Source organism: Mustela putorius, unplaced genomic scaffold (assembly GCF_011764305.1).
Source record: "Mustela putorius furo isolate JIRA1106 unplaced genomic scaffold, ASM1176430v1.1 tig00000496_pilon_pilon_pilon, whole genome shotgun sequence".
Lineage (NCBI taxonomy): Eukaryota > Metazoa > Chordata > Mammalia > Carnivora > Mustelidae > Mustela > Mustela putorius.
In genome coordinates, this window is record NW_025421401.1 from 192,653 (window position 1) to 220,052 (window position 27,400).

The following is a 27,400-nucleotide window of genomic DNA, read 5'->3' on the forward strand; positions in this document are numbered from 1 at the left end:
GACTCACGTGCAAGCTTGTGAAAAAGGAATAAAGGTGTCTCGAATGTGAGGGGCACCAGTGATGCTCACGGGGCTACTCAGATTATTTGGGAGAGTTGGGTCCATCCATCGCAACTGGAGGCCTAAGAGCCAGGTGGCTCATGAAAGTCAGGGTCTAGGTTCCTGCTGGGCAATGTCACCGTGAGGAGGTGTTGGGTGGGGGCCAGCCTCATCTGGGGGTTTGGGTCTCTTCACGCAGCAGCTCTGAACCTTTCTGCAGTCACCTTCCATGCCTGTCACACTCTCCACGTGTGACTTTCTAGGCATGAGTGGGGCACCACATCCCTATGTCTACCATTCCAGAGAGCAAATCCGCGGACAGAAGTGAGAATAATAGGATTAAAGCTCTAAGTCTTAAGCCAGCTCTGGTGTTTAAAATAAGCAAAAAAATGACTCCCCGTGTGTATTTCCTTGATCAGTGTTATTAACTACCTGCACCCATTCCTCCCTAGAGATGTCCACACCCGCTAGTGGTTTGGGAGCCCAGGGGGCTTCCCCACTCACTGAGCTGCTCTCCTAACCCACTCCAAGCACATCTAAACGACCCCCATCCCCCACTAATGCTCTAACCTTAGGAAATTCTCGTGGGCATGAATTCCACAGGCTTTCACTTGGGCTCACCCAGACTGTCACACAGCATGGCCTTGGTCTCACACCGCGGGTCCCGGGCCCACAACTTCACCCTGAGCTTGGTACAGATGCAGAAACTCGGGCCTGATGAATCAGAATCCACACTGAACAGGTTTTATCAAGATCCCCCGCTGGCTGTTGTGCACGGTCAAGTCTGAGGGCGACCGCACTGAGACATCGCACCCTACCTCCCCCGCCACCTGTTAGAAAAGTGGAGGAGCATCCACTCCGAGGCCCGGGCTGATCAAAACAGCTTCCACCAGCTGCAGCCGTCCCTATGCTGGTGGGGCGGGGGAGACACACAAGAGAAGTTGCTACAGTGAACAAAGTGCACCTAAATTTGGAGATACTGAGGGATGCCTGGATAGCTCGGTAGGTTAAGCAACTGCTTTCAGCTCAGGTCACGATCCTGCGGGTCCTGGGATCGAGTTCGCATCAGGATTCTTGCTCAGCAAGGAGCCTGCTTCTCCCCTGCCTGCCACTCCCCCTATTTGTGCTCTCTCTCTCTCGCTCTCTCTGACAAATAAAATCTTTTTAAAAATAAAATAATAAAAAAATAAATCTGGGGACACTGAGATGAATTCTAAGAAGGCACTCCATCAGTCCTGAGATCCTGGAACCCTGGGTTTATTAATAGGCAGACACTGGCAGAATGATGACCGGAGCTAACACTGGCTGCCCCCTTACTATAAGACAGGCCCTGTTTTAAAATCAAGATGTTTTACATGTGATTTCTATAATTTCACATAGCAACCTTTTGAGACTAGGTTATCATTATACCCATTTTACAGGTAAGGCCACTAAGGCACAGACAGGTCAAGTGATTTGCTTCACAGCTGGCATGGACGACTGCCAGGTGAGAACACCTCAGGAGGGAGCTGGGGGAACACTGTCCCCACCCCAGGCGTTCCCTCTGAAGCAGGGACACGCTCACAGTGATCACCTGTCTTCATTTGCCCACGACTGGGAGGGTTTCCTGGATGTGAGAACTTCAGCGCTAAAACAGAGGGCGTCTTAGGCAAGTTGGTTATCCTAGGGTACCCAAGGCCAAGACCTTATTTCCCACAGAAGAACGACACAAGAGAAATAAAAGGAAAGGAAAGGAAATGTAGTGAGAAGCCTTGAAATTATATAGAATTCCAGCACTGGAGCTCTGAATCAGAGTCTGGGCAAGCTGTTTCTATGCGGGGAGCCCCACAGCCTGTCCGCTGGACTCCAGACAGGGCACAGTCTGCAGCTATGGCCTGGTCTCCCTGCTCCTCCGATGGCTGTCCTCTGCCTTGCTGACTTCCCCGTCCCTCCTGCCCAGCTGCCAGGACATGAAACAGAGCCTGTTGCTGCAGAGTGGGACAGCGTCAGTGTCCCGAGGAAAGAAAAGCAGATAAAAATACTGCCTTGTGTCTCCCTTGTCAAGGTCACCCTATGCCCACATGGGCGTCTCTCCATCAGCTCTATTTTCTGCTGTACTGCCAGCCAGTTCTGTGAATCTTGTTTCTTTTGAGCCCCTGGGAAAGTTGTTTGATTGGTTCAGATTTCATTTAGCCTGAGAGCCATTTATGATTTCCATTATAAAATACAAAGAGCACACTCAGCCTGTGTGTGTGTGTGTGTGTGTGTGTGTGTGTGTGTGTGAGATCTTTCAGAAATAATTTTTCAAAGTGGTTCCCCAACCCAAACTGGATGCGGCTGGTGAGGAAGCCCCAGAGGCAAAGTCAGAGGGAGGCTCAGAGAGAAGAATGCAGACTCCTCCACACACCTGCCTGAGGCCTCTGGGAGGTCTGGGAGAGCACCTTTTCTCAGGTAAGGGAAGGCAGCTGTCTCATGCCCTTTGCAGAGATCCATGCATTGGGATTTCCCTGCCTTTTGGGGGTGGTGGTGATGGTGAGAGTTGGGAGAGGGGCTGTTCTGGTCTCAATTTCCACATCTGTAAAATGGGACTTGCCCCAGCCTACCACCAAACATCTCTGGGGCGGAGAGGCAGGTCTCTAAATGCTCCCTCTACCCTTCCTAAGAAGTCAGCTCCTGTAGGTCTTTGCTGATTAACCTTATTAGTCTTGGACTGGAGAACTGCAGGGTCTTAGAGCAGAAGGAGAAGAGAAAAAGGCAGAATCCATCCCAATAGCCTCATTTCTCAGAAGAAACTAGCCAGCCCTGTGTCCAGCAGCCCCTTCGCTCCCAGAAGTCCATGAGTCAGTGGCATTGCTCTGGGATCCTACGAGCACTGTGTATTCTCTTTTCAAGGAAACTGAGCTCCCGGCCTGAACCATTTCTCTTCTCAGCCCCCACAGCAGTGTGGACACCACGGCCTTCACTCCTGCTGCTGGCTGCCAAAGGCAGAGGCGGCACAAGGAATAGGTGAGCTTTTTCTCTGCACAGCAAGGAAGATGAGTAAGGAGATCAGAGGTGAACCTCTGCTTTCCTCCTCCATCTCTCCTTGCTGAGCCAATAACCAAGCCCTGAGCAGCCCACGTGGAGAAAAACAGCTCTTCATGTGAGTTCAGGGAAGGCCATCCGTTTGCTACAACCTTGAAAAAAATAAAAATAAAAATAAAGCATTTCTCTCACCAGTGGCCCAGGAAAGCTAGCTGTTTGGGCCTCCTTTGCAGGCACAGGCAAAGTGCTAGGTCACGGGAGGACCTTGGTAACCAATTTGCAAACATCTAGCTCTCTTCTCCGGAACCGTGACAGCACGGCCTGGCCCACATACCCAGCGTGATCCCAGTTCTCCCCAGCACTCGATAAACGACTCTCCGGAGGTTTACTCCCATTACAGCCATTCCTCATAACTCTTGGGGAAGCAACAGAATATGAGCGAATCCTGGCCACATTCATTTGTAGAACTATCTACGCCATAGATTTGTAATGTGATTATGTCTCTCTGCCTTTCACAAATCATTCTCTCTTTTGTTCATCCATCCATCCACCCATCCACCCATCCATCCAACAGGAGAATGTGGCATCTACTCCACACTGAGTAACGTCTAAGCCAAAGTCAATGGGACATTTTCCAAGCTTTAAAATTCCCTGCCTTTACAGTCTCTGTCAAGCAGGGAGGTGTAGGCCGGGGTGGTGTTCATCAAAAAAAAGAAAAAGGTTGGGGTGGGAGGGGCTATGTTAAAACCTAAGCTGTTGGGGCACCTGGGTGGCTCAGTGGGTTAAGCCGCTGCCTTCGGCTCGCGTCATGATCTCAGGGTCCTGGGATCAAGTCTCGCATCGGGCTCTCTGCTCAGCGGGGAGCCTGCTTCCTTCTCTCTCTCTCTCTGCCTGCCTCTCAGTGTACTTGTAATTTCTCTCTGTCAAATAAATAAATAAAATCTTTAAAAAAAAAAAAAAAACCTAAGCTGTTGTTAACTAGTTATTTATTCCTTCTGAGCCTGTTTCAACAGTTCCAAACAGGGACTGTGGGAAGAATTGTCCTGATGTATATAGTAAATATATATAGTTACAGACTCTGGGCTTGGCACAGAAAAGGTACTTAGTAACTGTTAGGTTAAAGAGAGTGACCCAATATTATGCTGAGCGAAATAAGTCAATCAGAGAAAGACATTATCATACGATCTCCCTGATATGAGGAAGTTGAGAGGCAACAGGGTGGGGGGTTTGGGGGGTAGGAAAGGAATAAATGAAACAAGATGGGATTGGGAGGGAGACAAACCATAAGAGACTCTTAATCTCACAAAACAAACTGAGGGTTGCTGGGGGTAGTGGGAAGGGAGAGGGTGGTGGGGTTATGGACATTGGGGAGGGTATGTGATATGGTGAGTGCTGCAAAGTGTGTAAACCTGGCGATTCACAGACCTGTACCCCTGGGGCTAATAGTACATTATACCTTCCTCCACACTCTATTGTCCTAACACCTCACCAACCCCAGTCAATATCCCTTCATGTTTATTTTGCTTCCCAGGACAGTGTGCTTTTGGTTTTAATCCACTGGTGAGCCAGGCCTGTCTTTATTCAGACTGATGGGCTGCACCATTCTGAGACTATGATCTGTATTGAAGTCAGCCAGGAAGCTTCTGGAGCTTGGGGAGGATGGATTCATAAAGTCTTGTTAATAAATAAACACACAGACATCAAGGCCACCGGCTGGGCTGTCGGCTGGCTGTCGTCGTAACAAGACTTTATGCCTTCCTAGCTCCTGTCATCTTCGGGACTGAAAGCACTTAATGAATTCTTCTTGCTTGTATCCTCCAGGAGAAGGATACCAAGTGTCTCCGAAGAGCAGTCAGGGTCACCAACTCGAGGTCAGGGACTCTTGGGAACGCTGCTGAAACCAGACCCCTAGAGCAGCTTTGTACATCTTTTGAGTCTCATCATAAAAGTCCTAATTGCGTATTAGAAGATTTTTAAAAATGGGTAAGTCAAATTCCCCTGCGACTCCGTCCACTGGGAGATAAGCGCTGGTGATACTATGTCATCCCACCTCCCCCCCAACGCATGTACACACACGCACGCATGTACACACGTACACTCACACCATTTTATAATTTAGCAATAGATTGCGAATATCTTCTCATGTAAAACGTTTCCACATCATTTTATGTGGCTGCTGGTTTGCTGGAGAAATCCCTCCTTATTTGAAACAGTGAAGTTGATAGGAATTGCTTTCACCGTGAGAACCATTGAGCATTTTCTCTGCTTTCGGATTTTGCCCAGAGGTGGAGTGGGATGAGGACACCCAGGAGCCCTTGTAGGGAACCTCCAGGGACACACAAGAGGAGGGGAACACACAGAGGCCTTCAGCACTTCTAGGCTTTGCAAGGACCGTCTGGCAGCAAGACAGGAGCAGGTGCCCTGTAGGGGACGACAGCAGAGACCCCACACCTCCCTCCACCCCTGTGTTCACCTTACAATCAGTTGCCCTTTGAGACCCAAAGGTTGCATTTGCTGCCATGGTCTGGCCCTTGCCTGCCCCTCCAGCCTCCTTCCCTACCTGTCTCTGCCCTGCCATGCCGTGTGGATGCTCTGGGTCTCTGCTAGATTGTGCTAGGCCCAGCGTGCCCCTTCTCCTCCCCCTTCTCACCTGATAAACTGATTTTTTTTTTAATCAATTGGTTTAGGTGTCACTTCCTCCAGTTTTCCCTGACCCTCCCCATCTCCCAGGCCGGATTAGCTCCCTCTTCACAGGACATCTTGAGTCTGAGTGCATTATGTCCATGTCCCTACTAGACTTGGAGTTGCCTGGGTCAGTGTCTTACACGTTGGGCAGACAGTGGGTACCTAATAAATGTTACTGAAAAAGGTAAAGGTGGTCCCAGTACCCAAAGCCTTGGGTATGACCAGTACTGGCAACCCTTAGGTATGACCTTGGGCATGACCAAACCCTTGGGTATGACCAATACCCGTACTGCCAACCCTTGGCTATGATCATAACATTTGAGATATCATGAATGGGGGTGGGGGGCAGACCTCAAATCCATCTGTATCTCTCTCCCTCTCCACTGCCAAGCTCCAGGCTACCCTCAGCCTCCTGCCTGGCCCATTCAGTCCTTTCCCAACTGTCTGCCACTCAGCAGACAGACGACCTCCCTCACACATCAGTCCGTATCTCTTTCCTTCTTATAACAGCACAAATATTTGGATTACTACTACAACAGCACCATTTACAAGGCCCTGATAACCCAGTCCCTACCCACTTCTCCAGTCTTGGCTTATACCACTTCTCCCTTTGGTCTCTAGGCCCCGGCCAACAAGCCTTCTTTCTGTTCTTCAAATAGCCAAGGCCCTTTGTGGGATCTTCTTGGGATCTTCTCTTGCCAGGAACGTTTAATCCATCATTCCTCATGGGACTGGCTCCTTCTCGTCCCACAAGCTTCTGCTTTACGGCTACTTCCCCCAGGAGGCCTGGCTTCAGAACTGCACCTAAAATAAGTCTCCTTTCATTCTCTAGGAGGGCACATGCTCATATTTTTTCCCAGAGCTTCTTTATACTTAGTAATTGCATTTTTATTTTTGTGATCAGTTGTTTGAGAATACTTTCTATTCTCTCTGTGGGGGAGGGGGTATTATGTCCCCCATGGGGACATTTGGCAAGGTCTGCACATGCATTGTCACCACTGGGGGAGGGCGCTGCTCACCAGCATCTAGTGTGTAGAAGCCATGGACCGCCGAAGCCCCAACCAGACATGGAACAGCCGCCCACGGCAAAGGACTGTCCACAGGGATCCGACTGACAGGCCCTGCTCAAGACTGCAGGTCCCCCGAAGCCTGGGAGGGACCCCGCCTCCCTCATCCACCATTTTATCTCCAGCACCCAGCTCAGTGCCTGACACACAATGAACCCCCACATAGAGCTGCATGGAAAAACAGGTGGTGAAGGAGAGTCATGAGAACGCCTGGTGGGGCACACGGGGACCAGTCGGAAGTGATGCCACCACAGCCCGGGGGCCGGCAAGAGGCAGTCCCTGCCGTGCCGGGCATGATCCCCTCAGTGCTGGACTGTGGGGGGAGTCTGGGTGTCCTAAGGGAGAGGCTGGAGCAGCCCCAGGTGGGGGGGATTCAAGGAACCCCAGGAAGCGGCCATTCGCAATATGACAAGAAAGCATATAAACACTATGGCACCCTGCACCGCCCTCCCAAGTCACACCGCCTTAACGTCAGCCCTGGACGGAGGGATGGGTGTCCAGAAGGCCAGGGACCACTGGGCAGTGGCTTATGAGGTGAAGAGAGGAAAGGGGCAAGAAGGAACTGGTACTAGGGTCTCTGAAGACCCAGAATCTCTGTGCCTTTTACACTTACACTCACCGAGTGAGGGAAGGGGTGATGTGGAGGGGGTCTGAGCGGACGCACGGAGGGCACGGAGAGAAAGCAGAAGTGGGGGGGGGCAGCATTGATGTGTTTCTTCTTCCTGTTGTTCGTCTCCTAAACCACTAAAATCCTGTTTCCAAGAAACTGCAGCTTTTTCTCCGCAATTACTGTGGGGAAATACCTTGATTTAGAGTCTAAAGAATCCAGAAGATGGAGTTAGCCTGTGTCCGCCAGTGAGGACGCATTTGGGGAGATGATCTGGTTGAGAAAAGCTCCGAAATCCCAGTAAGAATTCTCTCCCAGAGCAGATCGGCATGTTCTTGGAGCAAGGCTTTGTTCATAGAGACAGAAAGGGAACAAAAGGCTACAAGAAGACTTCTTGCAGCACCCGCTATGACCTTTCGATTAACAAGGTATCAAGAATCCAGTAACAATAACAACACCCAGGAGCCTGTATCACCCGGGGCTCAGAGATGCCAACGGCAGGTTCCTGGGCTTCTCACTGGTTCCAACACCTTCTCAGTCCAAGGGGAGCTTCTGCCCAGCAGCGGAGCTAAACAGCTCTGTTCGCAGAGTCTGGAGGCTTGAGAGGATGCTGGCTTTTAGCACCCACATACTCCTGAGATACTCTGATCACCTGTAGGACTTGTGGATTTCATGCCACTGCCTCGATTCTGACATCCTCAAAAACCTTAGCTCCCTCCTCCAAATTCTCCCCCAAACAGCTGTCAACACCATCACCACTATTCTGTTGTCTGGGCTCAAAAACTTGAAGTCATGGATGCTAACACATCCATTCCCCTTAGGGATTGTTCCAAACCTTCCCCCTTCTTCTCATGGCCCCCACCGACTCCCATTCTTTTCACATAACCTTGTCTACATCATGGGGGGTACTGACGCCACCAAGGGCGAACCTTGGTCTTCCAGTCCCCATCCCTAACCTAACCCAAAGTCTTATCCAGGGTTATGCCAATGCTCGTCCTCGTCCTCTGTGCCTAAAAGCTGAAAACTTCCTCCCTCCTGGTCAGTCCATCCCCCTACCTGGGGTCCAGATCCTACCTCCCCTCTCTCCTTCCAGTCCAGGCTCCATTGAATATTCTCTCTGCCTCTACCTACCTCACTTCCCCTCTTGGAGGTATCACCTTGGCCCACAGACATGATCGAGTTTCTTCCACTCTGAACAACAACCCATTGTTTCTCCTCACACACCCCTCTCACTGTTATCCCAGCTGCCTCTTCTCTTTCCCAGCAAAGCTAGGAATAAAAGTCTACACTTGGTGCCTTCATACCCTCACAATAATCATCCAGATACTGGTGCATTTCTCTGCCCTTCACAGCAAAATTTCTCACATGTTTGTGTATACTTCCATTTCTATTTTCTCAGAACTTATTCATTGTGAATTCACTGAAATCTGGCTTCCAACTCCCACCCACTACTCAGAAATCACTTCTGACAAAAGTCTTCAATGACCTCCGTGTTGCCCCTCGCAAAGAGTCTACCACTGACTACCCACACCTCCTTGAAGCCTCAATCCCTTAACTCTTCTCCTCACCACCACTCATGCAACCCTGACTATTGCCTCATAGACTATCTCCTCTAGACCACTCCCCTCATAAACATGAGTCTTTCCCCAGGCCCCATCCTTGCTCCCCCATGCCTGTCCATGGTCAACTCCCAGAGCTATGTCACTAGGCTGAACTCTCCTGGGTTTCCAGCTTGCGCCACCAAATGGCTCCTAGACAACTACATCCTTAGCTCTCCCATTGTTAATTCGAATGGTCTCGAACAGATCTCATTATTTTATCTGCTCTTTGCCCACTTTTCCTCCAGCATTCCTCCTCCTAGTAAATGGTACCGCCATCCACCCAGTCCCCAAGCCCAGTAACCTGTGAGTCATTCAGTCTCCTCCCTCCAGCTCTCCCCTCAAATCCACTCAGCTACTAAATCTTATCCACTTCATCCCTTAAATGTTTCAAGGGTATATCCCTTCCCCATCCTTCTATTACCATTATCTCCATTTGCCTCATTAACTTTTTCCCCTTTGCTAAAACACTGACCCACTCAGTACACTCACATCAACAAAGGCAACTGAATTCTGCATCTATCTCCACCTAAATAAGGTTGCGAACTCACCATTCTCAAGTCTTCACCTCCTCTCCAAGTCTCTCCCCTGTTGTACTCCCTGCCTCTCAGAATGGCACCATGGCTCCCCAGGCCTCCTCCCCCCATTCAAAAATCTGAAGGTCATTTTGGATTCCTTACTCTCTCTTTCCATCCCTCTCAACTCTTGACCAGGCAGGGGCAATACACCTGTCTGTACCCAACCACCCACCCTTACTAAGCCAGACAAGGTCAGTATTGCTTACTGTTCTCAGTGTACTAGTCTGGCTTTTCTACTTAGACTATGAGATCTTTGAGGGCATGGACCAGGTCTGGTATTTTTTCAGATTCCTCCAATGTGCCCAGCATAGCACTGGGTACAGAGTTTGCCCAACAGAGAAGAGAGTCGGCGATGAATCCCGTCTGCCAAGAGAAGCCTGCTGTTGAAATATCAGCCCCCCAAGATGAATGGCGCTATTGGCCTGACTCCTTTGCCGCAGCAAGAGGACATGCCTGGGATCAGCGAGACCTCAGCAAAGAGGCTGGAAATGATTCTCTGAGACATCTGGGAGAGAGACTTCACCAAGGACAACATCACGGACTGTCGAGTCATCATGTGGACTCAGCCAATTTCTGAGGTTTTGAACCTGAGGGTCCCCATCTGTAGGCTATAGTGGTACTCCAGTGGTACTCAGTGACCCAAAGGCTTGGAATTACATCCCACCTGTTTTATGGTGGCCACCTCCCCTTGGAAATAAGCAACAATTCAGTCTTTTCAGGAGTCTAGTCTGTTTTCCAGAATTAGACTCTAGAGTGTTTCATTTCCTTTGAGGTCCATGATATTTTATTATTCTTTACCACATCCCTCTCCCCATCACTGCCTCTCCTTCACTCACTGAGGACTCTAGCAATTGTTTCCCTTTCATCTGAGGTTCTACCATCATCCTAGAAAGTTCTAATATACACAGATAGCCTCTCTTAACACCCCAGCCTCTATTTCCACGACTTCCACAATGCCAGTGGCTTTTAGTTTCATTTCACTCATCCACTAGCATGACCCCACCTTGGACCCATGTCACTGAAACTGCCGTTAGGTCAACCCTCACCTAGACCATGACCACTGCCTCCTGACCAATGAGTGTGCTGCTGTCCAGAATTCTACAGTGGCTTTACATCTACAAGTTCAAATCCAGGTCCTTAGGCCAGGACGCAGAACAGCAGCCTGCTGTCGGGTCTCACCTCATTCCTGCAACCTGGCATTTCCTGTTCTGACTTCGGACAAAATCCATTTTCCATTCCCCCAACCCCCACCGTCTCCTGACCCCCACTGGGCCTAACTGGGCCTCGAAGGCCCAGAAGACTTCCCTTCATGTCTGCAAGGATGTTCCCTCCTTGTCTCTTTCCCTTCTGGCCCACACAGATGTTAACCTTCACATTCTAGCTCAAACACCACCTCCTCTGGGAAGCCTTTCCTGCCTAGTCTGGGCACATCTAAGGGCTCTTTTTTCTGTGCTCTCCAACACGTGATGCTGTCTTTACAACTTTTGTCTGGTCAAATGACTATCACAAGGGCAGGAACCATTCCTATTCACTCTGTATCTCGGCCCCGGGTACAGGCCTGTTTCAAAGTTGCTTTCACTGGATGTTATAAAAGACATGAAGAAGTGACTTCAGTAGATGCCCTGTCCTCTGTAGATGAATGAGGTCAGAGGAGATTGGGCTCTTGAATTAATTGAACCTCTTCACTCTTCACCCTGGCCCAGTGCCCTGCCCATATGCTTGACTCCCCTAATAGAATCTGCCCTGGCTAAGCACCACGTACAAATAAATCCTTCAGCATGAAGTAGCAAAAAAGCTTCTGACTGCTTAGAGAAGAAAGAGACTGTGCTTCACAGATAGGAAGGGAGACAGGCGGCATATGGAGAGAGGTCTATCTGATTTTTAGGTACTAAATACCCAGGAGTATTGATGACTATTTCATACTACAATCAAGTCTGTGTTCAGCCCTGTACTAGCCGCTGATGGTAAGAAGAAAAGTTCAAACAGCAGCATACGTCTGCTGATCACCTTCTACGAGCCAGTCACCAGCCTGTGGAGTCGGCATCCTGGTGATCATTCCCATTTCACAGGTAAGAAAACAGGCTCGATGTCACATGGCTGATAAATGCTCCAACGGTATCACCTCTCGCTAGTTTCTTCACCCTGTCCCTTCACTGTCCTCATCACCCTCATTTGAAAATAAACTTCTTCCTCCGTCCTGCCTCCCCACTAACCCCCCTCCTGCTCTGCATCAGACAGCAACGTTGTCACCTCCAACACCTCATACAAACTCACACCTGTCCACATCCTACCCTCCTTCAGTCCAGTTGTCCAAAAGAATGACCCCTCTCCATCCTGAGGCCTATCCTTCCACCCTCACGTTTGAGGCTGTCTGTCCATGTTCTTAGAAACCTCACATTAGGGCGCCTGGGTGGCTCAGTGGGCTAAGCCTCTGCCTTCGGCTCAGGTCATGGTCCCAGGGTCCTGGGATCGAGCCCCGCATCGGGCTCTCTGCTCAGCAGGGGGCCTGCTTCCTCCTCTCTCTCTCTCTCTCTCTGCCTGCCTCTCTGCCAACTTATGATCTCTGTCTGTCAAATAAATAAATAAATAAAATCTTAAAGAAAAAAAAAAGAAAGAAACCTCACATTATGACTTATCCTTCCTTGAACCTATTACATTTCCATTCGAATGGATCTTTCCCATTGACACGTAGAGGTGCTCAACTCTCTCCCATTCAAACAGAACAAAACCAGCCTGTCTCTTCAACGATCAGGGACAAACCTCTGGAAAGACTCACTTATGGGTTCTGGGTCCACTTGGTCCTCCAACAACTACAGTCTGGCTCTAGCCCATCAAATCCCATTGCTCTTGATTAAATCACCTGTGACCTCTGTTTCTGAAGCCGATGGAAGTTTACTGGTCCCCATTGTCATTGTCAGGGACTTCCCCGCAGCCCCTATGCTTCCTCTTCTCCTTATTCGGGAAACACTCTGCCCTTGGCTGTCATGACATTTCCCCCTCCTGGCTTTCCTTCTGTCTCTCTAGATCATCCTTCTCTGCTTACCTTCTAGGCTCATCCTAACTCAAAGTCAACGCCAGGCCTTCCCTTCCACACCCATCCTTCCTCCCTCCGCAGCCTCCTCGACGCCATGGTTTCCTTTACCCCTGGGTGTTGATGACTTACGGGAGCACATCTCCTGCCCAGACCTCTCCTTCTCCAAATTCCTGTCCCTATAGCCCCCTGGCTTCTCGACCTCTGCACTCTGATGGTTCAAAGGGTCCTCACGTACAACACAGTGGGATTGAACTTGGGATGTTTGACGGTTCCCGTCGCAGGAATCTACACCTCCATCCACCGCTACAAAGCTGGTCCCTAGGGCTCATCCCCAATATCTCCCTCTCACTTCGTACATTCAAACCATCACGTTCTGTCCATCTGACCTTCTAAACCGCTCCAATCTATGTGCTTCTTCCTACCCCACAATAAATGTCCCAGCATGAAAAACCGTCTCCCGATAGGTCTCCCTGAATCTTCCCGTGGCCACCTCGAATCTACTCCCCACGCTCTACAGTCACAGTGATCTTAGGCATAGTGATCCTTCTGAAATGGGACATCTGGCTGTGTCACCCTCCTGCTTAAGTACTTCTGTGACTACCTGTCACTCTAGAATCAACATCAGAGTCCCTCCTGTGGCTGCTAAGACTCCCTCCTGCCTCTCCTGCTCAGCTCACGTGCTTCTCCCTCTCCTTCTCTGCACCCTAGTCCACTGGCCTTGGGCATCTCCAAATACCATGCCTGCTCTAGCCACGACCCTCTCCCATTCCTGGAATATCCTTTCTCAGTTCCCAAACTCCCTGCAGCAACTCTGCTCCTACTCAGTCTCCAGGTCCCGGCTGAACCATTGTTTTCTGAGGGTGATTTCCCAGGTCCTCCCCGAGGGGGCCGGACCTCCTGTCAAACACTCTTATCATGTCCTGGGCCTCTACTTTTATAAGTGTCATTTTACATTTACTCGTGACAGATTTGTTTCCCCAAATGACTTCAAGTTCCATGAAGGCTGGGGCTTTGACTGCTCTGGTTTTCCCCCCTCCACCTTGTATCCCCCGTGACATTCAATAAATACTTGCTTGACATCATGAAGACATGACCCAGCTTCTGGCCTCATTACTCTTCTGAAATTGCCCTTGCTAAAGTCATCAACAACCTTCAAACTGCCAGAACTGTACGACTGTGGATCCCTGGTGTTCTACCAGCTGGACCATGGGTTTCCAGCACTAAAATAGAACCTTGGCAGTCTTTCCCCAATTCATAGGGAAAAAAAAAAAAAATGAACTGACAGACTATCCTCAATTTAAATCTTTTGTTTCATAAAGTTTTCTTTCTCAACACTTGGTGTCTGCTAGTCTATGTCTGTGGGCAAATGTAGCAGGAGATGCTCTCTGATATAGCTCAAAATTTTATATTCAGCCCTTTCAAAATTTTATGGTATTCTCCAGAAAGCACAACGATTCCCATGGGTTTCACAACATGAACAAGTGTTTGAGACCCACTGGCCAAATCCAAAGAAACATTTTTAGCCCTCTGTGCTCTCGATCTGTATCTGTTTATCAGGTTGTATAACTCTTGTATCTGTTCTGTTTCTCAGGCTGCTTATTCATTTTAGCAACCAGCATTTACTGAGCACATACTATGTTTTCCCACCGTCCTTCATTGCTATTCTTACTGTGGCATTTATCAGCTTCTGTGATCTCTCCCACGTACTGCAAACTCCTGGAGGCTGCAGGGACATGCTTTCTCTTTTGTCTCTCTCTCCCACTCTCTCTGTCTCTCTCTCTCTCCCCCCAGCTAGGCCAGCACATGGCTCAGGCACAAGCATCATCTTTGTTGCACGTAGGAATAAATGAACGAGTGAATCCAGGGGTGAATGAACAGCTGAACAAAATGGTGGGGTACAGCTTGAATCCCCATTCGTGAGGCTCAGCTGTTTCTCCACGGGGAAGCTCATTGTCATGCAGCGGTCACATACAACAGAAATGTCAATTTTACACAGGTAAGCTACCATCTGCTGTTACTGTAACAAGTAAAATGAATCTGATGTAAACTTAATATAGTTTTATAGTCTTGAGCTTGTGGAAGTCACTTCTATTATTTATCCATCACCAAGCCCTGTTGATTTTACCACCTAAATAAATAAATAAATATCACAGTGATTGCCTATCTTCTGGAGATATAATCGGTTTTACTCTAAGTATCTGAAAATACTATGTATTTTGTCTGCAGCAGAATTTGAGTAAATATTGGCATTACTGATATTAATGTATCTTTAAACGCCCCACAGCCTATCAAAACCCATTCTCTTGGCTTCTTCTGCCCCTTCTCCTGAGGTTGTCTATCAAAATTTAATTAACCTTCAAGGCCCAGCTCAAAAATCACCTCCTTCAGAAAGACTTCAGTAGTCTTCTGGAATTACAGGGCCAGCCCCAGGTTCACTTGAGCTCTACTGCATGTGACTGTAAGTCATTTGTGGCTCTACTTAGCCCTTCTTTCTTTAGTCTGCAGGGTACAGCTGCTGATGTAAATGGTCCTCTCCCACACTGCTCTGTGGGCAGCTCGAGCCCAGGGACCACGACTTGCTCATCTTTCTGTCTTCCCAGTGCCTTGAACAATACTCATATTCCGAACTGAAATATGTTAGACTACCATTTTGCTATGCTACACAAACACCATTTTTGTGTGTCATAAGGTGACTTTTTTCCCTAAATAGTTGGGGCATCTGGCTTTTGCCCCAACCCCCCGGCTGTGGCAAGGTTCTAGCAGCCCTCCCTGAGAGCCCCATCCAGCTTCCTGCTCTCACCCCCATGAGCCATAGCAGAACATAGAAGAAACAGCTGTCCTTGCTCTAGAATTCATTTGGGGAAAAATTCAAGCTGTTACCTTTTGAAGTGGAATGGGAGTCAGAGGTGAGCCCTAGCCAGTGAGCTGTGTGGGAGGAGAAATGTTTGCAGTGAGCCAGGCCCGTGGCTCTCAGACTTGTTTTGTCAAACAGCAGGCAGGCTCCCAGCACAGACCTGGGCCGCGGGGGCCACCCTGCCCACCTTCTTCCGGAGGTCCCTTGGGGTGGGACAGACACAGGGCCTTCCGAGCATCTCGATGCCACTAACATCTGGAGCAAAGCAGAGACAACCCCTCCTTTTCCCCCTCTTCCATCCCCACAGGAGATCACGCTCACGGTCCACAGGGCCCAGCCCTAACGCACACGCCACAGAGACAGGAGCAGGAAAGATGGAAATTCAACATAAGAAAACTGACTGCTTTGTCCCTGAACTGTGCCTTGTACAAACCTCTCCAGACTGCAAACATTCCAGCTCACCCATCTACGTGTGTAACGTTCAGCCACATGCTGTTAGAACCCAAAGTGAGTCTCCGAGCACCTGTGATGCTCCTGTGCCCCTGCTTCAGGTCACCGTGCCGAGAAGGAAAGTCATCGGGGGAAGAGCAGAAAGGTGCTGCTTGATGGCAGAGAGCCTGGGCTCCCCCACATACGTGATCACGATATTAAATGAGATGATGTAGGCAGAGTGCTTAGCAGAATAGCTGGAACTTAGCTCTTAAGGAAGGCTTCCCCCCTAACTGTGCTGGAAAGCCTGCCCTCATGCCCTTCATGCACCTAGAAGCTTCCAGAATGGGTGAGGATCATCAGAAGGGAAATCCTGGGGAAAGGGAGTGCTGAGCTGGCCGTCTGTGCTGATGGGAGTTTCCCAAGGGGGCGTTCCAGAACACACTGATGGATGCCTCCACAGCTGTGTCAATAACCCTCCTTCCTCCTCCCGGACAATCTGGCCCTAGACACCAGAGCAATTTTCAAAACTTTTCTTTCAAGCGTATCTCTCCTCCTCTCCTTTCAGAAGCCCAATTGTAACACCAGAAATAGACCTACTGACCTTGCTGATGGGCAGCCACATGCTGCCCAGGGGCTAGCAGCGTCTCCTGGATAAGGGAATTCTCTGCCTCCTCTCTCATAACATAGTCATTAGCGTGTTAGAAACCTTCTATGCATATTTTCCACCTAGCCATATATCTTAGAAATCATTCCCTGTCAATTATGAAGAAACTTCCTAAGTCCTTTTTTTTTCTTTTTTTAAATAATAGGACAGTATTCAACTACCCGGAGGTACCATGAGATTTAAAAAAAAAAAAGTCCCTCTCAGACGAGCACGTAAATTGTTCTTTCAAATGATGCTATACTGTGCGTCTGTCTTTGTGACTGGAGCCAATACAAGGGCAAGCTCAATTCCTAAAAATGGAGCCACTGGGTCTGACGATGGGCACTTCTAATTTTGGGAGATGTTTCTAAAACACTCTCCAAAGAAGTTGTACCCATTTTCTCTTCCAACAGTAACACAGGAAAGGGACTGTTTCTCCAGGATTTCATCAGCAGTTTATAAACCTTTTGGATGCTCATTGAAAGTAAATTGCAGTTTACACTTTATCTATTAAAGAATCAATCTTCTGTGTACAGTTAAACCCCTGAGTCCTCGAGGGAATGAAGAGCACGTAGTTTTTGTTGTTTTGTTGTTTTTTTGTTTTTTGTTTTGTTTTGTTTTGTTTTACCAGGCCAGCACTTTCCCTAAAGCCCAACAGGATCCCAGCATCTCTTGGTGTATGTTCACCACGGCTCCAGATTTTCAGCTTCCACACCCGACTCTGTACTTAACAGGAGACCAGCATCATGGAAGGAAAAGGGCCTTCGGAACTGGGAGACCCGGCTTCACGCAGCAGCTCTGCCACTGACTGGCTTGATGCTCTTAGCAAATAATTTAACTTCTCCCCAACTCAGTCTCCTCTGCATGAAATACAGAGATAATCATATTGATTTTTCAAAGCCTTGTGTCTGGCACAGAGAAGGGACTTAATAAGTAGCAGCAGTTTTCATTAGTGTTAATGATCATCAGGCTGGATTCGAGACCTCAGGGCACTTTTCACAATTGACAAGACCTGGAATGGCCCAGCCAGGGCCGTTCTGTTAAGAAGCCACCCAGACGACTCCCAAGTTCTGCTCCGATCCATCCCAGCCTCCTTCCAGAGTTGCCGGGAGAGGCCACTACAATCCCACCCCGGGCCTCTGGGTGAGGGTGGGCGTTTCCTGGGCCCCGGTGGCTCTGTTGTTGCCAGAGCTTGTCTGCACGCAGCCCCACAAATCTCTGGGCCAAGAGGAGCTCATTTCCAATTATAGACCCATCTGCTGGAGACAAAACAGAGATCCTTGAGCAAAGAAGGAGGGACTTGCTCCCATCAGCCCTGGAGCCCATTCAGCTTTTCCTCAGCAATTTTTGATAAGGGCACTAAAGGCAAATTTCTAGTTCTGGCAAGAATGCCAAGGATGCCCACCACTGGGGTTTCTGTGTGTGTGTGACACAGACATCCTGCCCCCAGCAGCCTTTTCAGAGGCTTTTCTCATTCACACTTGGTCTTCTCTCATTTTATCCCCCAGGTGGCAGAAATTCTAGCCATGATCCTCACGAGGGGAGAACTTTGAGGAGGGGGCTGCGATCCCCCACCACTGGTCCACCCTGGGTGTCCACTCCACCACCCCCCACCTCCATCTCTACATGCTGGTTTAGATCCTCGCGGGCACTGCAGCTGGAACCACTGGAGAGAGGTCTGAGAAATTACCGTCGCTCTCCGAGAATATACCTCTACTCTTTCTTCCCCTTCATCGGCCTCTGTCAGTTTAAAGGAAAGGGGCGGGAGCTGCATACAGTCCCGAGTACTTCAGGAATACAGAAAGGAATCTGCCTCCCCCGCCCCCACCTCGCCCCCAGGAAGACTCCAGATCCCAGCGAATCTCAGGCAAAGTGCTCTTGCCAGACCTGAAGTCTCCCCCCGCCCCCCGCTCCCTTCCCGTTTGTCTCTCACGCGGTATAAAACGTGGGTCCGGCTCCGCCACTGGAGGACCCGACACAGGACACAGAGATACGACTGCGTAGACGTCAACCCCTGCCAGTTACGCTGGCCCCCCAGCCTTGCGGGTGAGAACCCCCAGCTCCATCCCGGTCCTCCGGCCAGGCCACGAGTGTGGCCCCGGGCTGAATGAGGGTCCGGGGGTGGGCAGACTGGAAAGAACCGGAGAAAGTGCCTCCGCTGACTGCGGGGGGAGAGCGGCTGCCTGACCCCACCCTCCACTCTCCGCCTCAAACTTGCTAGAAAGAGCAAACTTTCAGGGCCCCACAATTCCACCCGGAAAAAAGGGATGCCCAAGTGTGACAGAAAAGCACGGTTGGTGTATGTAACCCAGGGACAGATCTCCACTCCTGCGCTCCCCGGTCGCCTTAGGCAGCGCAGAGACCGGAGGAAGCCACCCCGGCAGGAGGTCTCCCGGGCGCCGCTCCGGGCACTCTCCCCGGGCCACCCAGCCAGACGGGTGATGGGGACGCGAGCACTGCCTTCAGCTCTTGCCCTGCTTCTATTTGGGCCAAACCCTCCTCCCGGCCGCTGAGCGAAGCTTCGATGTGGCCCGGCGCCCCCAGCGAAGCCCTCGGCGCACCGCCCGGGGGAGAGCGGTGCGCGACGCCGCCTCCGGCCTCGGGAGCGAGCGGACCCCGGCCCGGGTGAGAGTCCGGTTTCTCCGTCCCTCAGGCAGACTTCAGCCCCGGTTGCCTTGGAAATGGCGACCCTGAGCCGCAAATGCACCTCCGCCCTCCTTCCGTGGTCAAACTTCAGCAAAATCTCCAGCAAACCGCACCCAGGTTGCAAGGCCGGCGCAGAGGCGCCCGCGCGCTCCGAGGCACCCGGACGCACCGACCGACGGCGGTGGCGCTGCCCGCCCGCCCGGCTCCCACCCGCCGCGGTGCTCAGCCCCGGCCCCGCTCACTCACGCGCGCCGGACGGTCCCGCCGAGTGTGCAGCGTAGCGAGCCGGGGCCGCCGCATGCTCCCGGGAGGTCGTGGGCGCCCGGGCGCAGCAGCCGCGTCCGAGTGCGCACCGGCCGGGGGAAGGCGCTCGCGGAGCGGGAGCGGACGGCAGCGGCGCAGGCGGGGACAGGAGCCCCGCAAGTCCGGCCCGGAGGCGGAGACAGCGCGCCCAGCGACCTGGCCACGAGGCGGGAGACGTCCACCCCCACCCCCTAGAAGCACGCGGCTGCAGATGTGGAGCCGGAGAGCCGAGCGCCGAACCAGACCCGGCACTGCCCGGTCACGGTCAAGATAGGGGCGTGCGGGGAAGGCGGCCCCGGGGCTCGCTGCCGCCGGTACTAAGGCGCCATCGGAAGTACGCCCGGCCTGGCACTTCCCCGCGCCAAGCCCGGCACCCCGCGGGATCCTCGGCCCGCCCCCCTCCGCTCCCTCCCTCCTTTTCTTCCTTCCGGGAACCTCGGCTCCAAGAGCGCCCTAACCCGTTACCACGGCGCTTCGCTCCGGCGGCCGCTCCTGGGTTCGGCTGGCACCGGGTCTGCGCGCGTCCTTCCGAGCGCCCGGGCCTGGGGCTGCCGGCGCGAGGCTCCTCTGCCTTCCCCGGCGCTCCGAGCACTGGCCCCGCACGGAGCCGGGAACCTCATCGCCCCTCCAGGTGGCGGGGGCTGGGGGCAGGTACCGAGCAACCTGATTGGCGCTGGCCGGAGTCCTGGGAGAATCCCCCACCCGAGAGGCCGCTTGCACCAAGGCGAAGGGAAGGGACAAAACGGCGCAGGCTGGTGCCTTCCAACGAGTCCCTTAGCTCCGCTGTCTTTTTGCCCAAGAAATGTGAGCTCAGGAGTCGGCGCCCTAATGATGAAGTCCCAGAACCTAAGTCAGGTTCGGTGGGGTGAGGAGGTTCGGAGCCCAACGACTAAAAAAGAATTCTTAAGACATCTTTGGTGCAAAATGGTGGTTTATTAAAGCACGGGGACAGGACCCGTGGGCAGGAAGAGCTGCTGCTGCCCCGGGTTGTGAGGGGTGGTTGGTTATATACACAGGAGTTGGGTAGGTGAGGACAAAGGGGTGTTCAGAAGGGCTATTGGGGCAAAGAATACTATCAGGATACTGAAGGCTTAGTTGCTATCAAGTAAAGACAATTGGAAGTCTGGTGGAATGTTACATTCTTACTATCAAGCATCCTTGTTAATGAGATTTAGGTTTAGAAGAAATTTAACTTTATTTACTTTTCCTTCTACCTCCGCCTCCTTCCGTTTTTCATGGAGGGGAGGGTGACATTAGGGCTATTGATAAGGTAACTTCGTTGTTGTAAATATCAAGGACATTTGCAAACCAAGGGAGACTCCTACCTTGCAGAACTGTGATCTCTGCAAGTTAACTATTTATCGTTTTATGGCAGTCGGGGTGCCTGAGGAATGCTACACATATGGAGGGGAGCGGATGAAGGGGGAATGCAAGGCGCCAGCTCTTGCTTTGTCCTCAGCCAGCCTCCTGCTCCCTCATCACTAAGAACTTCGCGAGCCACCACTCAAGTCTAGCAGGGAAAGTCCTGCAAGAATGATAGTTTTAAGGACCACGGAGTGTCGCTGTCCCCTGGACTTTGCCTGGAGAGCCTCCCGAAAGGCTCCTCTGTTTCCCCATTTCTGGCCAGCACTGGTCCCTGGAAGTCCAGTCACACCTGGATGTCCCCGCGGTGGAGGGACACCGCGTCCTTGTAGCGGGGCAGGGAGGGAGTAAATGCAAATTAGAATTATGATGGCGAGATCTAGCAGGAAGAGGCATGAAAGGAGACGCAATGTCGTCCTCTTCCCCCAACACGAGGAGAAATGTTAACAGTGCTCTAGATTTCTTCTCTGAAATCACCATCCTGTAATGTTTTCAAGCTCTACAAGTTGCTTATGTGCTGTACCCCCCCCCCCCAAACCGTAAATTCTGACATCAGTCTGCTTGGAGAACATGGCGGGGCGAAATGGAAGGAAACGGTCACTTTTTCGCATCTCCAAAGCATCTCATTATGGAACCTTTGCCTGTTCCTATGTGTTCATCCCCCCCTTCCCCCCTTCCCCCGACCCTACTCATCAGGCTTGGACTAAAGATAGGGGAAGAGGGAGGGAAGGAGGGAGAGGGTCACCAACGTTAATGCTCAAGGTGGGGGGGGGGTACTGTTCTTATCAAATATGTTTTCCTCTTCATACTCTGGACAGTCTGGAGAATTCAGAGCAAACATGAGCATTTTATCAGTTTCTGGAGAGAAGGAAAAACACTGGTCCCTCAGTCCAGGTCCACCTTGTAAAGGAGAGGAGTAAGAAATTTAGCAACCTTTATTATTCAACTTGGAGCAATCTTTATTATTCCTGAAGCACTCTAAAAAAATATGCGTCTATCCAAGGGCAAGCTACACACCCAGTGGGTCCAGCAGGCTTCCTGTTGTTTCCAACACTCCATGTTTTTCCTCTTTCTCTTTACAGGTTTCAAGTTTGATCTCGGATCATCATGCGCTGCCTTTTCTCACACAGTCAAACCTCACACCTACATACTTTCCTTGTCTCAATTCTTCTCAAAGGCAAAGCTGCAATATAAAGAGATGTGTTATTTTCTTAGGTACAATTACACAGAGAGAGGAAGAAGCTGGGTGCAGCCTGAGCCACCATCATAAATCAAACCTGTGTACTCAGCCAGGTCACTGACATCACCCCTACCACTGGCCCCATTCCTCTTCCTAAACCCTTCCCTTCCCCCTAAAGCAACAGCCTTCCTGACTTCACGGTAGTTACCTCATGTATGTCTACCCAAACACGGTTGTGTTTGCTTATTTTTGTACTTTATGTAAATGATATGAGTGTGAATTATTTTTTTTAAGATTTTATTTATTTGACAGAGAGATCACAAGGAGGCAGAGAGGTAGGCAGAGGTGGGGGGGAAGCAGGATCATGGCTGAGCAGAGAGCCCAATGTGGGGTTTGATCACAGGACCCTGAAATCATGACCTGAGCTGAAGGCAGAGGTTTTAACCCACTGAGCCACCCAGGCACCCCTAGAGCATAAATTCTTTGTGTATCTGGCCTCTTCTTTCATTTGGTTATGTTTGTGAGGTCATCCATTTTTGTTATATATTGTTCTCGTTGGAGCTATCACAAATAACACTGCTAACCGCATTCTTGTACGCATCTCCTGGTGTGCAGAAGCAAACTTCTCTTTAAAGTATACACCTTGCAGTGGAATTGCTGGGCCACAGTCTATGCCCATATTTAACTTCATTAGATAAAGCCAAGTTGTTTACCAAAGTGGTCATAAAATTCACACTTCCACTAAATATGTATTTTGCAGTCACTCTACATATTTGCCCAGATATCTTGTTAGAGTTCTTAATTTTTGTCAATCTGGTGGCTATGTAATGATATCAAACCTGTGATCTTCATTTCACATCCCTAATTACCAATAAGATGGTGTGCATTTTTATGTACTTAGAGCCTATTTGAATTTTCTGTTTTGTGAAGTGCCTGTATAAATCTTTACCCATTTTTCTACTGAGTCATCAGATTTTTTTTCTTTTTGATCCATAAAGGTTCTTTGTATATTCTAGCTATATAGAATGTCACTTTGTCACTTATAGATTGCAAGTATCTTCTCCCCTTCATTAATCTTCATCTTTTGATCAGGAATAATTTTTTAAAGGGGGATTTTCATTGTGAGATCACTGTAAATTCAGAAGTAATTTTAAGAAATTATGCAAGGGTCCTCGGTACCCTCGCCCAGTTCCCCGCATTGCTATGGTCTTGCAAAACTATATCACACGCAGGAGATTGACATTTCCAGAGTCAGAACATTTCTATCAGCACAAGAATCCCTCAGGTTTCCTTTTAATAGCCACACCTACTTCCCACTCCCCACCCCTAATCCCTAGAAACCACTGGTCTGTTTACCATTTCTAAAACTGTGATTTCAAGAATAGTAAGTAAATGAAATAATATGGTATGTACGCTTTTTTTTCTCCCCCACTCAGCATAATTCTTCGGGGGTTGATCCAGGTTTATTAATTGGAAGGTAGGAAGGTACCAAGACTTGTTTAACCATTCATTCACTCACTGAAAGACATCTGGGTTTGTTTGGTTTTTTTCCAGTTTTGAGCAGTTATAAATCAATCCACTATAAATATTTGTGTGTAGGTTTTGGTATGAACGTAAGTTTTCATGTCTCTGGGGTGAATGTCCAGAAGTGCAGTTGCTGTACTGTGTGGTAGTTGCACATTCCCTTTATAAAAGAGATGGCCAGCCTGTTTTCCAGAGTGCCTTTTTGGACTCACACTGGCAATATATGAGGTACCCAGTTTTTCCACATCCTTGCATTTGGTGTTGTCACTGTTTTTAAAAATTTAATCCATCTTCATAAATGTATAGTGATAATTTCACTCTGGTTGTAATTTCCATTCCCCTAATGACAAATAATGTTGAACATCTTTTCATGTACTTATTTGGCATCTGTATTTCCAAATAAGTGCTCTCTTTGGGGAAATGTCTGTTTATGCCTTTTGGACATTTTCTTTTACTTTTTTTTTTTAAGATTTTGTTTATTCATTTGACAGACAGAGATCACAAGTGGGCAGAGAGGCAGGCAGAGAGAGAGGAGGAAGCAGACTCCCTGCAGATCAGAGAGCCCGATGTGGGGCTCGATCCCAGGACCCTGAGATCATGACCTGAGCTGAAGGCAGAGGCTTAACGCACTGAGCCACCTTTTGGACATTTTTAATTAGATTGTTTGTTCTTTTACTCCTGAGTTTTGATAATTCTTTACATATTTTAGATACTCGTTATTGGATTTTGTTCTTGTTTTATTTTGTTTTTTTTGTTTTTATTTAGAGCGAAAGTGTGACGAGCAGGAGGAGGGACAGAGGGATAGGGAGAATCCTAAGCAGGTCCACACTCAGCCCAGAGCCTGAGGCCAGGCTCCAGGAGGCGCTCGATTTCACAACCCTGAGATCATAACCTGAACCAAAATCAAGTGTCTGATGCTTAACGAACTGAGCCACCTAGGCGCCTGGAGATCCTTTTTTTTTTTAAGATTTTATTTATTTCTTTGATAGAGAGATCACAAGTAGGCAGAGAGGCAGGCACAGAGAGGGGGGAAATCAGGCTCCCTACTGAGCAGAGAGCCCGATGCAGGACTCGATCCCAGGACCCTGGGATCATGATCTGAGTTGAAGGCAGAGGCTTAACCTACTGAGCCACCCAGGCACCCCGATCCTAGTCTTTTTGCAGATACATGGTTTGTAAATATTTTCTCCCATTCTGTAGATTGTCTTTTATCCTCTTTACATAGATTTTGCAGAGGACTTTGTAAATTTTGATAAGGTCCAGTTTTTCAGTTTTTCTTACTATGGGTCATGGAATTTCTGTCAAGTCTAAGAACTCTCTGCTTAGCCCTACATCCCAAAGATTTTCTCCCATTTTTTTTCTCTTCCAAGTTTTACCTTTAAGTCTGTGACCTGAGTTAATTTTTATATAAGATGTGAGATTTTGGTTGAGATTTTTTTCTTGCCTCAGTATGTCCAATTGCTTTAACACCATTTGTTTAAAAACTCTGTCTTCCATTGACTTGCCTTTACACCTTTGTCAAGAACTTGTTAGCATACTTGTGTGAGTCTGTTTCTGGATTCTCTTTTCTGTTCTGCTGATCTATTTCCTCCACTCAATACCAGGTTGAAACTGAGCAGACTGATTTGGCCCATGTTATTCTTCCTATTCACAATTGTTTTAGGTCAGGATGACGGGGTGACTCAGTCATTAAGCATCTGCCTTCGGCTCAGGTCATGATCTCAGGGTCCTGGGAATAAGCCCCTCATCGGGCTCTCTGCTCAGCAGGGAGCCTGCTTCTTCCTCTCCCTCTGCCCACTACTCTCCCTGCTTGTGCTCTGTCAAATAAATAAATAAAAATATTTAAAAATAAATAAAAAATTTAAAATATTGTTTTAGGCCTTCTAGTTCCTCTGCCTTTCCACTTATACTTTAGAATAATCTTCTCTATATCTACAAGAGCCTTGCCAGCATTTTGATATTATGGAGAAATATTGAGCCTTTCATCATTAAATATAAATTAGCTGTAGATATCACATTCACAATTTTTCCTTCTAACTGTAGGTATCAAGTTGAGAAAATTTTCTTCTATTCCTTTTTTTTTTTTTTTTTTTTTTTTTTTTTTTTTTTTTTTTCCTTCATTTTTTTTTTTTTTATTTTTTATAAACATATATTTTTATCCCCAGGGGTACAGGTCTGTGAATCACCAGGTCTACACACTTCACAGCACTCACCAAATCACATACCCTCCCCAATGTCCATAATCCCACCCCCTTCTCCCAAACCCCCTCCCCCCAGCAACCCTCAGTTTGTTTTGTGAGATTAAGAGTCACTTATGGTTTGTCTCCCTCCCAATCCCATCTTGTTTCATTTATTCTCCTACCCACTTAAGCCTCCATGTTGCATCACCACTTCCTCATATCAGGGAGATCATATGATAGTTGTCTTTCTCTGCTTGACTTATTTCGCTAAGCATGATACGCTCTAGTTCCATCCATGTTGTTGCAAATGGCAAGATTTCATTTCTTTTGATGGCTGCATAGTATTCCATTGTGTATATATACCACATCTTCTTGATCCATTCATCTGTTGATGGACATCTAGGTTCTTTCCATAGTTTGGCTATTGTGGACATTGCTGCTATAAAAATTCGGGTGCATGTGTCCCTTTGGATCACTACATTTGTATCTTTAGGGTAAATACCCAATAGTGCAATTGCTGGGTCATAGGGCAGTGCTATTTTCAACATTTTGAGGAACCTCCATGCTGTTTTCCAGAGTGGCTGCACCAGCTTGCATTCCCACCAACAGTGTAGGAGGGTTCCCCTTTCTCCGCATCCTCGCCAGCATCTGTCATTTCCTGACTTGTTGATTTTAGCCATTCTGACTGGTGTGAGGTGATATCTCATTGTGGTTTTGATTTGTATTTCCCTGATGCCGAGTGATATGGAGCACTTTTTCATGTGTCTGTTGGCCATCTGGATGTCTTCTTTGCAGAAATGTCTGTTCATGTCTTCTGCCCATTTCTTGATTGGATTATTTGTTCTTTGGGTGTTGAGTTTGCTAAGTTCTTTATAGATTCTGGACACTAGTCCCATTATCTGATATGTCGTTTGCAAATATCTTCTCCCATTCTGTCAGTTGTCTTTTGATTTTGTTAACTGTTTCCTTTGCTGTGCAAAAGCTTTTGATCTTGATGAAATCCCAATAGTTCATTTTTGCCCTTGCTTCCCTTGCCTTTTGCGTTGTTCCTAGGAAGATGTTGCTGCGGCAGAGAGGTCGAAGAGGTTGCTGCCCGTGTTCTCCTCAAGGATTTTGATGGATTCCTTTCGTACATTGAGGTCCTTCATCCATTTTGAGTCTATTTTTGTGTGTGGTGTAAGGAAATGGTCCAATTTCATTTTTCTGCATGTGGCTGTCCAATTTTCCCAGCACCATTTATTGAAAAGGCTGTCTTTTTTCCATTGGACATTCTTTCCTGCTTTGTCGAAGATTAGTTGACCATAGATTTGAGGGTCTATTTCTGGGCTCTCTATTCTGTTCCATTGATCTATGTGTCTGTTTTTGTGCCAGTACCATGCTGTCTTGATGATGACAGCTTTGTAATAGAGCTTGAAGTCCGGAATTGTGATGCCACCAACGTTGGCTTTCTTTTTCAATATCCCTTTGGCTATTCGAGGTCTTTTCTGGTTCCATATGAATTTTAGAATTATTTGTTCCATTTCTTTGAAAAAGATGGATGGTACTTTGATAGGAATTGCATTAAATGTGTAGATTGCTTTAGGTAGCATAGACATTTTCACAATATTTATTCTTCCAATCCAGGAGCATGGAACATTTTTCCATTTCTTTGTGTCTTCCTCAATT

At 48.7% G+C, this 27,400-nt stretch overlaps 1 protein-coding gene across 1 annotated transcript in view; it reads right to left on the minus strand.

Moving 5' to 3' along the window:
- Positions 1-19,657, minus strand: part of FAM163A (family with sequence similarity 163 member A) — a 75,149-nt gene extending 55,492 nt beyond the window's left edge. The window contains exon 1 of the mRNA XM_004762012.3: positions 19,433-19,657. The gene's annotated coding sequence lies outside the window, so the exon portion shown is untranslated. The remainder of the gene's footprint in view (positions 1-19,432) is intronic.
- Between the last annotated feature and the right edge of the window lie 7,743 nt (positions 19,658-27,400).